The 10,644-nt window shown below is 33.8% G+C and overlaps 1 long non-coding RNA gene across 1 annotated transcript; it reads left to right on the top strand.

Annotated features, from left to right (window-relative positions):
* Window positions 1-7,154: 7,154 nt before the first annotated feature.
* On the top strand, window positions 7,155-8,149 carry LOC149159923 (uncharacterized). Its single transcript, XR_016261173.1, has 4 exons — window positions 7,155-7,281; window positions 7,376-7,461; window positions 7,557-7,598; window positions 7,695-8,149. It is a non-coding gene; the product is annotated as an uncharacterized LOC149159923 (long non-coding RNA).
* Window positions 8,150-10,644: the final 2,495 nt, after the last annotated feature.

The raw sequence follows: 10,644 nt of genomic DNA, 5'->3' as shown, positions 1-10,644 counted from the left end.
TACAAAGGGAGCTGCGCACAGAAACTTTCGTACATCATGATTTCAAAAATAGAGCTTTCCCTTACATGGTTCAGTGGTCCAGGAAAGGTGGTACTGTCACAATTCAGTGGCTGATTCTTCTGTATCTGTTATATTTTCTCGCGATTTGGTAAGTGCTGGGGTGCGATGGTGACGGATTGATATGTGCAACTTATCATGAAATGATTTACATTGGACAATATGCAAAACAATTGCCATGTAAACTGTACTCAAGGATAATTTTAGGGGCGAATGTTCGCCCTTTGGCGATATTAAGGGGTTTTAAATTTTTAGTGGGCGAATATTTTGTATCATAGTACATTTTTACAAATCACCTCAAATAGCCCATCTTATTTTAAGGGAGAGGGTAAAAAAGGTAAATTTAGCCCTTGAAATTAGGACTTACAACCTTCCATTCGCCCATTTTCAAGAATAGGTTTTATTTAAGTGAATCCATTCGCCCATTTTCAAGAATAGGTTTTATTTAAGTGAATCCTATGGGCCAAATACCATATTTATAAAAGAGGTATGGTAAATTAATAAAAATATAAATAAATAAGAGGTATGGTAAATAAATAAAACATTTTTTATATTTACTCCATAAGTCACTTTATATACATGTAAGGGTGTAAACAAATAAAAATATAAGTAAAGTGGAGGTATGGTAAATAAATAAAACGTCTTTTTATACTTACTCAAAAGGTATGGTAAATAAATAAAAATATAAATAAACTAGACGTATCGTAAATAAATAAAACCTCTTTTTATATTTAGTCCATAACCCTCAAAGAGGTTTTATTTAAGTGAATCCTATGGGCCAAATACCATATTTGTAAAAGAGGTATGGTAAATTAATAAAAAATATAAATAAACTAGAGGTATGGTAAACAAATAAAACATTTTTTTTATATTTATTCCATAAGTCACCTTATATTTACGAACACTCAAAAAATGGGTTATATTTAGGTGAAACTTATTAATACCATGCAAAAAACCATTATTAACCTTAATATTAGAATTAATAAAAATAAAAATGGCACATGGTATTGACCCATGGTATTCACCTGGAATGTAGCCTATTTAAATGGGGGAATTAAACCAGCATGTACCCTATGCTAAGATTCACTAGGACTTTACAAAGTTTTATTATTTAGTGAAAGACTCGCCAAGATCTTACAAGATTTTATAATTGAGTAAAATATTCTAATAAAAATAAGAATGGCACATGGTATTGACCCATGGTATTGACCAAAATGGCACATGGTATTGACCCATGGTATTCACCTGGAATGTAGCCTATTTAAATGGGGGAATTAAACCAGCATGTAGCCTATGCTAAGATTCATTAGGACTTTACAACGTTTTATTATTTAGTGAAAGACTCGCCAAGATCTTACACGATTTTATAATTGACTAAAATATTCGCCATGCCTAGTGAGAGATTCGCCAAAAAATTATATATACATATTATATTATTGATAAAATCACCTTCCATTTTTCCTATATACCATGGAGATTCGCCCATTTATTATATTTATAAATTTAGGGGGGTTCTTAAAATTTTCCCTGACTGTACTACTTAATGGTCTTATCATCAACTCTCATGCCAATGCCCGGTTTGCAGATAACAGTGTTGGTAACCCACAGTTAGATGTATTGGTATTATCACATGTAAATGGCTTCAGAATAGAAAAATTTACTGAGTTTTAATAAGACTCTATTTAAGCATGTATGATTTCAATTGTCATTGAGATGTTCACTATATGGAACCAGCGACAAATATAGAGTCTCACTAATTGGTCCCCTCTCTCAATACAACGTTTATTTTAAATCTCTCCAACTGTGCAGAAATGCCCAAATATTCATGCAACCTTACATAAAACGGGTCATTTAAAGTTTTAAATATCTCGATTGTTTAAATTGTGTTAACAATGTCCTTTTTGTCGGGCAAAATAAAGGTTTACACTAAAAATCTATGTTCACGCTGATCTGCATCCATCAACGATAATATCCCTATCAAAATATTAATTAAAATTTTTATTTTTTGTTTTTAAAAATCAAAAAAATATTATTATACTTATATCATTTTAAATATTTTATCTATATAAAATATATTATTAATATTAAAATATTTTATAAATATCTTTTATAATAATATATTAAATTTACTTTAATAAAATTTCTTATAACAACGGATGTTTAACTTTATGATTCCTTTAAAATAACTAGAATATTTTTTCCTTTACCCCATGAGCAAGAATTTCAGTATTTACTATCTTTATCTTTTTGCATTTTATGACGAGATGATCTAATATTTGAGGATCAAAGTTTTATCTTAATTTTACTTTTATATGTGGAGTGGTTTTTTTTTCAAATAAGGTTTTTAATAAGGTTGTTATTTTTATTTCTGCATTTTAGAGGAAGCTCAAGGTGAATATAGAAAGCAAAGATGGTAGAAATAACTTTCACATTAATTTTAATGAAGAAATTTAATGGTTATGGGTATTGCTTTTCAGTTTTATATACTTTTCATATATTGTCAATATATAATCATGTTTGTTTCAATGTCTTCTACTAGGATTGTCATCCCTAAGCTGTTTTTAAACATGTTTCCAATTTTTGTCTGCTTGGTAGATGGTTTTTTTGCCATGGTCGATTCTTTTTCGAATTATATCGCCAATGACACTGCATTTCTGGTTTCGCATGGACTTCTGGGGAAGTGCTAGGACTCATAAACAAAAAAGCACTTTACAGGACTCTCATGTGAGATTATAGCCAGTTCAAGAGGGCCCTTGTGAAATTGAGATCACCAAATATATGGAAAAAATGACTGCCGAAGTTATTCCAACGACTGAGTTTGAAATGAGCCATGGAAAACTAGGAAAAGACTTATTGTTGATCATACCAATTATCATTGAGCGGTTCGATTCAAGCTGAAAAGTTGCTTGCTCACTTTACATGGAAGAGATAAGATGTTGCTAAAATCTTGCTATTGATCATACCAATTATCATTGAGTGGGTTGATTCAAGCTGAAAAGTTGCTTGCTTACTTTACATGGAAGAGATAAGATGTTGCTAAAATCTTGTCATATGACTTAGGGATATGTATTGTCACGCTCACACAAAGGCAACGATGAAATATTTTAACGCACATGCATCCACTATCTCTCACATGCATAATAGCTTTAAATTTTTAATTTTATATGGAGATTTCATTTATATTCTCCTTGTATATTTATGGTTACTCACTTTCCCTCGTGGATTTCTATAAAATAAAAATAACTAACCTATAGTGTGTTTTTACTAGTTATCATTGCTTCATAGGTTTTTCTTTTCTCGTGAATTTTGCACTTTATTGTTAATTGAATGAGTTAGGTAGTTAATTAGTTATTAATTAGTTGTTAATTTTATAATTTAGGTGGTTTATTAATGGTTAGTTTGTTAATTCTATATATTTTTATAAAGATGTTTTTACCTAGATAGGTCTGTTCTATATTGGAATTTGGGTGTATGAATTTTAATTCTTTAAAATATTGCAAATTATGGATGATACATGATCTAAGAGTTTGTAAAATAGTTTTTTACTTTCAAAGTTCCAATCATGTCTTAGATTTATAAATTCTTATGTTTACAAATGGAAAATAATTATTTAGAGAGTTACAATGGCCTTGGATTTAGAAATTTATATCATTACAAATAGAAAAATATGTTTTTTGAGTGGCTTCTTTTCATCCATTGGAATGAATTTTGTTGTGATCCACTCGAATAGGATTGCAAGGATGTGTAAAATATTTTTGTTTCTAGATGTTGCAATTCTCTCTCACAATGTGGAAACTTACATAATCAAATCTTTTATGGTAAAAGCATTGCCTAAAGTTATAGAAATATAATTTTATAGTGACAACCAAATATCTATTGTGTGTCTCTTGAAGACTCTTAAGAAATATACCATAATCAAATCTTTTATGGTAAAAGAATTGCCTAAAGTTATAGAAAGATATTTTTATAGTGACAACCAAATCTCTATTGTGTGTCTCTTGAACACTCTTGAAGAAAGATACCTGGTAAGCTATTTGAAGTGTTGTTATTGCATTATACTAAGAACCACACTTCATTTTCTTGAAAAACCCTAGCGTACATAATAGGTTTCTTCTAATAAATGTTGTTGGGTAAACTATGATGCATATTGGTAATTCCATTCTTAATAATATATTCATAACCTTTTCACCATGTTGTGAAAGCGAAAAATGTAAACAAGTTGATAAAATACTCATGAAGGTGATGGAGTTTGGCTTCACTCCTAATAATTGCATAGATGGTAAGAGCCTCAGAGCTTCATCAAAATGCTCCTTGTTTATATTTTGCAATCATTGAATTCCATGATATCACCTTTAGCTAACCTATAACATGTTTTTACTAGTTACCATTGCTTCATAGGTTTTTTTTCTGGTGAATTTTTGCACTCTATTATTAATTGAATGAGTTAGTTATCACTGCTTCATAGGTTTTTCTTTTCTCGTGAAATTATTTTGAGAGTTACAATTATTTAACAATTTAGATGTGCTTATAAAAATTCAATAATTTGAAAAATGCATAATATGTGTGTTTTGAGTGGCTTATTTTCATCCATTGGAATGAATTTTGTTTTGATCCACTGGAATAGGATTGCAAGGATGTGTAAAACATTTTCATTTCTAGACGCTGCAATTCTCTCTCACACTGTGGAAACTTACATAATCAAATTTATACCATAATCAAATATTTTATGGTAAAAGCATTGCCTTCTCACACTGTGGAAACTTACATAATCAAATCTATACCATAATCAAATCTTTTATGGTAAAAGTATTGCCTAAAGTTATAGAAAGATAGTCTTATAGTGATAACCAAATATCTATTGTGTCTCTCTTGAAGACTCTTGAAGAAAGATACCATAATCAAATCTTTTATGGTAAAAGCATTGCCTAAAGTTATAGAAAGATAGTTTTATAGTGACAACCAAATCTCTACTGTGCATCTCTTGAAGACTCTTGAAGAAAGATACCTGGTAAGCTATTTGCAGTGTTGGTATTGCATTATACTAAGAACCACACTTCATTTTCTTAAAACACCCTAGCATAATAGGTGTCTTCTAATAAATGTTGGGTAAACCATGATGCATATTGGTAATTCCATTCTTAATAATATATGCATAACCTTTTCACCATGTTGTGAAAGTGGAAAATGTAAACAAGTTGGTAGAATACTCATGAAGGTGATGGAGTTTGGCTTCACTCCTGATAATTGCATAAATGGTAAGAGCCTCAAAACGTCATCGAAATGCCCCCTGTGTATATTCTACAATCATTGAATTCCATTTCCAATCATTAAATTCCATGATATCACCTTTCGTTCAGGAATTTCATCAAAGAGCTTCCTAAGATTAAATTCCATTCTTAATAATATATGCATCAACCTTATCACCATGTTGTGAAAGTGGAAAATGGCAACAAGTTGGTAGAATATTCATGAAGGTGATGGGGTTTGGCTTCACTCCTCGTAATTGCATAAATTGTAAGAGCCTCAAAGCTTCATCAAAATTCCCCCTGGGTATATTCTGCAATCATTGAATTCCATGTGTATATTCTGCAATCATTGAATTCCATGATATCAGCTTTCATTCAAGAATTTCATCAAAGAGATTATGGTCTTCTCTAAAATTTCCATGTTGAGCATACCTTGCAATCAATGAATTCTATGAATGTGGGATTTTTTTAGGCATCTGCAAAAATATTTCCATAGCCTTATAAAGATACCCCTTATGCGCATATCCATAAAGTATTTCAGTCCATGAAACCATTTGAAGAAAAACTTTCATGGCCTCATCTAAGTTCCATCCTCTACATACCCTAATATTGTAACATTCCAAGATACTACATTTTGTTCAGGAATTTTGTGAAATACTTGTGCATTCTCTATGTAACCACAAATAGTATACATATTTACAAGAGCACTCCCCACAATGGCATTACATTGCAATCCACTAGAAATTATGTCATGGTGGACTCCTTGCCATGTTATTGATCTACCAAATTAGCACATGTGGAGAGAACAATGGTGAATGTGAAATGGTTAGGTTTGGTACAATTCCCCGCCTCGCTTAATTGGCCACACCATTGCAAAGGATCACACCACATTTGGTTTAGACATTTACTTAGGTAGGTAGGATGCCCCTATCTCCCATCTCCTTATAAAGTACTCTCGTTGCGTCTTCTATAATACTAGTTCCTATGCCATTTCCTTACGGCGTTTCCTTCTATAATACTAGTTCCTATGCCATTTCCTTAAGGCATTTCCTTTGCAACATCTGGTGCAATTGCTAGTTTACTGTTCTATGGACATAACTACCAAACCCCTTATCTACCATCCATAGAAGCATTTCATAGTAATGTATGCAATATCAATTTAAGAAAGATTTTTTTCTTTTTTACTACAATAGATGCATCATAATATTTGTTAATGATGCTTTACTACTATAAGCGCATGACCAAAAAATGGATACACTTGGGTGTAAGGGTGGACATGTTATTCCTATATGTTTTTTCCACCCATAGCTAATATCATTATCATAAAACCTTAAATTAAATTCAAATCCTACCCATACCTTACTATACCACTATGGACGCGATATGTATACATATATATCCATATTCCAATTTACAAACCATATTAAATACTTCCCAAACCCGCCATTTGTTTTAACTGTACCCGCCTACCATTTGTTTCGACTGTACCTGCCTACTGGCTCCGCCAATCAAACTCCTCCATCTTGGGCATCTCACATGGTCTTTACACCCCCCTCTAAGTCTCTTCCATTTTCAAGGCTGGAATTGAGATCCACGGTGTGGATCTTTTGTCAGCAGATCAACTATTCTCCTGCAGCGGCGACATTACCCTAATATCGTTTGGACTTCTTTGATGCTCATTTTGTTTTTTCTTTCCATGTTCGTGGCAAGGATAACGTTTTGGCTACCTAGCCTTCACATGGAAGATGAAGGTGTAAATCTGGTATGTTTCCTAGCAATTTCAGTGAGCATCCTTCTAACATGCAGTCATCTTAGGTATCCAAGCAATTATAATGTATTTTATACCCATAACTTGACTTGCTTCTTGCTTATGAATTTTCCAGGGTTTAATGAGGTTTTTCTCTCTGTAGCGCAGGGGGTCTTGGAGGAAAGAGGGCAAGTGGCTCTTCAATTCCTGGATGTCTCCATCATCTCACAGGTATGGCATTATTATAAAAAGACCCAAATTTTACGTTCAATCCCTCATTCGATTTCTGCCTTGGATTTTGAAGTGAATTTGGGGTTTAATGTAGGGTGTTCAGGGTTCCTTCTTCCTAACGAATCTCGACCCAGAATAGCTCCATGGCTGAGAAAATGGTGGTTGACCAACAACTCACAAGTAAGTTCCAATTCCCTCCAAACCCTCATCGACATTTAACGCAGGGGAATTTCCTTCGAGGCCTAGTTTATGATTTTCTCCTTGTTGGGTCTCAGGCACGCGAAACGTCCTTTCTTCTAGGAATTATTTTCGCTCAGGTAAGGCTTACTCTAGAATCATTCGTTTTTGAGTTACATTTGTTTAATATTTTTTAGGCCCTTCCTATCTTCTAGTTTTCTTTTTCGTTGGGACAGGTATCGAGCTTGGGCACTCCCTCCATTGTGGTCTCCTCGGGATCCCAGAGTAAAGGTTCCTTGCCCATATTCTGTCTTATTTTTAGGTGGGTACCCTTCATGTGTCTTTCTCAAAGTTACTAACTGTCGAATAGTTCACTCTTGTAGAGCCTTAGCCACTTTTGTGTGTTATCATGACCCTTGGTCACTTAAAACTCTTACTCTGCATACATGCTGATTGTTGTGACATGTATAGGGAGGAATAGGTCAGTGTTGTCCGACATAAGGAACTTGGTTTAAGAGGAAGAGTCTTCTTATGAGTTCCCCTTGAATATACTGTAGTTTAATTATAGCCATATTTAGGCCATGTACTAGCTAGACTATTATCAATAAATTTTGTATAAATTTTATAAGGTTCTCGTTTATAGATTGGATTTATGTGGTTGTCATGACCAAGGCAAGATTATTTGTTTTTAGAAGGGTTTGGCATCATGCCCCTTTCAACACGACTATATGACTATTGACAAATTGTGAATTTGATTTTCGTTTCCCATTTTCCTTTTGTTATTGTTTCTCCTGAAATGGAAAAATGTTATTTAGTTATTATTTTATTAAGAAATGATATATATGTTGAACTTGTTATTATAAAACTAACACTGCCAAAAGTAAGGATAAATTTGTGCTTACATAGATTTATGAGTTCTAGACCGGAAATCGTAGTAGCGTATGCAGAATCAATCTATATGTTCCTTTTTCTTCTCGATAGCCTCATATGCCTGTATCATTCTTCTTTTTTTCCGGGTACAAAATGTTCCTACTTCTTTTGTCTTCTTGATAACATAATTACTTGTTGATTTTTCATATTGTTGTTAGCATAGTGTAGATATTGCTAGGATTTGCAAACTCCTATTTGGTTGGTCTTATATGCATGTAATTTTAGTTGTTTGATTTAGCTATTTTAGTTAGCATGCATTCGATTTCATCCCTATAAGCCACACAACAAACTCTCCTTCAGGAAAACTATATCTAAATAAAAGTTAATTTCTATTTCAAATAATGTTATACTGTTAACAGGAATACACTCACTACATTTTGAGCTTGAGGTACTTACCTCTTTTTTCTTGCATATTAAATATTATGTTCCTTTCTAAAGAGTTTTCACCCTTAGCTTCATTGGAAACTTAAGTTCGATTTCTGTACCTGATTATATTTAGAATCTTTCACAGTGATTCCTAATTCGGTAATCTCTATCTATTTTACTTCCTCTGCTTAAATCTATTTTAGAAATTATTGATTCCAACTAAAGTCTTATATCCTTGACCGAGTGGCTCGTATGTCCCTGATCGTGGGGGAAAATGGGGTTATCTAAGGTATCTTCCCTTCATCCTTCCTAGACTACACTTCTTCTACTTTAATCTCAACTATATGAGCTCACTTAGTACTAGATTTCTAGTAACAATGATGATGCTGGGTAAAACCCGACATATATACCCACAATATGCATTAGCAACAATAATGCATCCACAACTGCCCCAGGATATTTAAATCTTCAATGGAGTTAAATCCTCAGACCTTTAATGGTCAAGTGGCCCTCTTATATAGTTCCTATGTATAGGAACTTCAATCACTCTGCCAATACTTTCTCTCAGGACTATACATGAAATCCCATATATCGGCACTTTTATTCCTTTCGTAATCCTTATACAAAGGATTAAAACACAATACACATACTTTCCGCTCCGGTTACAGCCTTAACACAGACTTCAAGGTTAAAACCTCATCGCAATCGACCATCGCAATGTTCAATGGTCATATACATATGAGCCATCATCCCTCCGACTTCGATATTCCACTATCAGAACGCTAACACATACTTTCACATTAAAAATCCCATGCCATATAAACTATCGGGCATGATAATATACGGGAATACAAAGGAAATTCCCCTCTGAACCATTATGCCAGATTTCAAATGTTACATATTCACGTTCACGAATATCGTTGGATCCGCCTTCCCTTTACACTACTCTTCCGATCTCTGAAGCTTTCGCTGCCGATCGCCGATATATCACTATCGGCGATATCGCAATTCCGGTAACTGGTGCCCCTTATCACCTCCGATAACCAATATACAATTTAATCGTGACTGTTGATCTGGCCACGATCCAACGGTCCATGTGTTGGCATTATGGCACAGGTTTGGAGCTATGGCACAGGTGTTGTCCTTGATGGAAACTCTCTTTGGTAACAGATCTTAGTTCAGACTTTCAGAATGAAGGAAAAGACATATACTCAGGTTAATCTAGACGAAGACGCATATACATGCGGTTTAGACGTTTCAAAGGCGCGTGTGCGTATACATGCACTTTAATGCAAGGAAAAGCACGTATATGTTGGAGAACTTACCTTTGGTCCTTGGTAGTTAGTCCTTGGTATTTGAACTTATGGTTTCGGACCATGGTACCTCGTCAGAAGTGTTGATCCCAAGTATGGTTCATGGTATTGGTTTATTATGGTTTTGGACCGTGGTATTGTGGAAGGCCTAAAACTATAAAAGAGGAAGGAGATCATGTGGCGAGGGGGAATCGGAATTGTAATTGAATATCTGATAAAGCGCTAGATCTGGAATACTGGTAATCAGGTTATGGTGTAGATCTGGATCTGAATGAAGGAGGAACCTTAGCGCAAAGAGATGGATAAGTTCTATTGATGGATCATAATCCTTAAGCTCGAATCATAGTTTTTTGTATGATTTTGATCTGTTATATGTGGTGCTTTCTTGATCTATAAAACTGATAATCTGGGTGAATTAGTGTTTGAATATCTGAAAGAGCGAATTATCCTTTATAGATCTGTACGTAGGTTTAGTGAAGCGAAGACACGTATACACGCTATCTCAGTGAAGTAAAACAGCTTATACGCAGGTTGTTCCATACGCAGAAGCGTATGCCTGCAGGTTTCAGGCTATTAA

This window comes from Pinus tabuliformis, chromosome 5_2 (genome assembly GCF_031772625.1).
Source record: "Pinus tabuliformis cultivar Carrire ecotype Pingquan chromosome 5_2, CPIR1, whole genome shotgun sequence".
Lineage (NCBI taxonomy): Eukaryota > Viridiplantae > Streptophyta > Pinopsida > Pinales > Pinaceae > Pinus > Pinus tabuliformis.
This window is presented reverse-complemented; position numbering and strand designations above follow the sequence as displayed.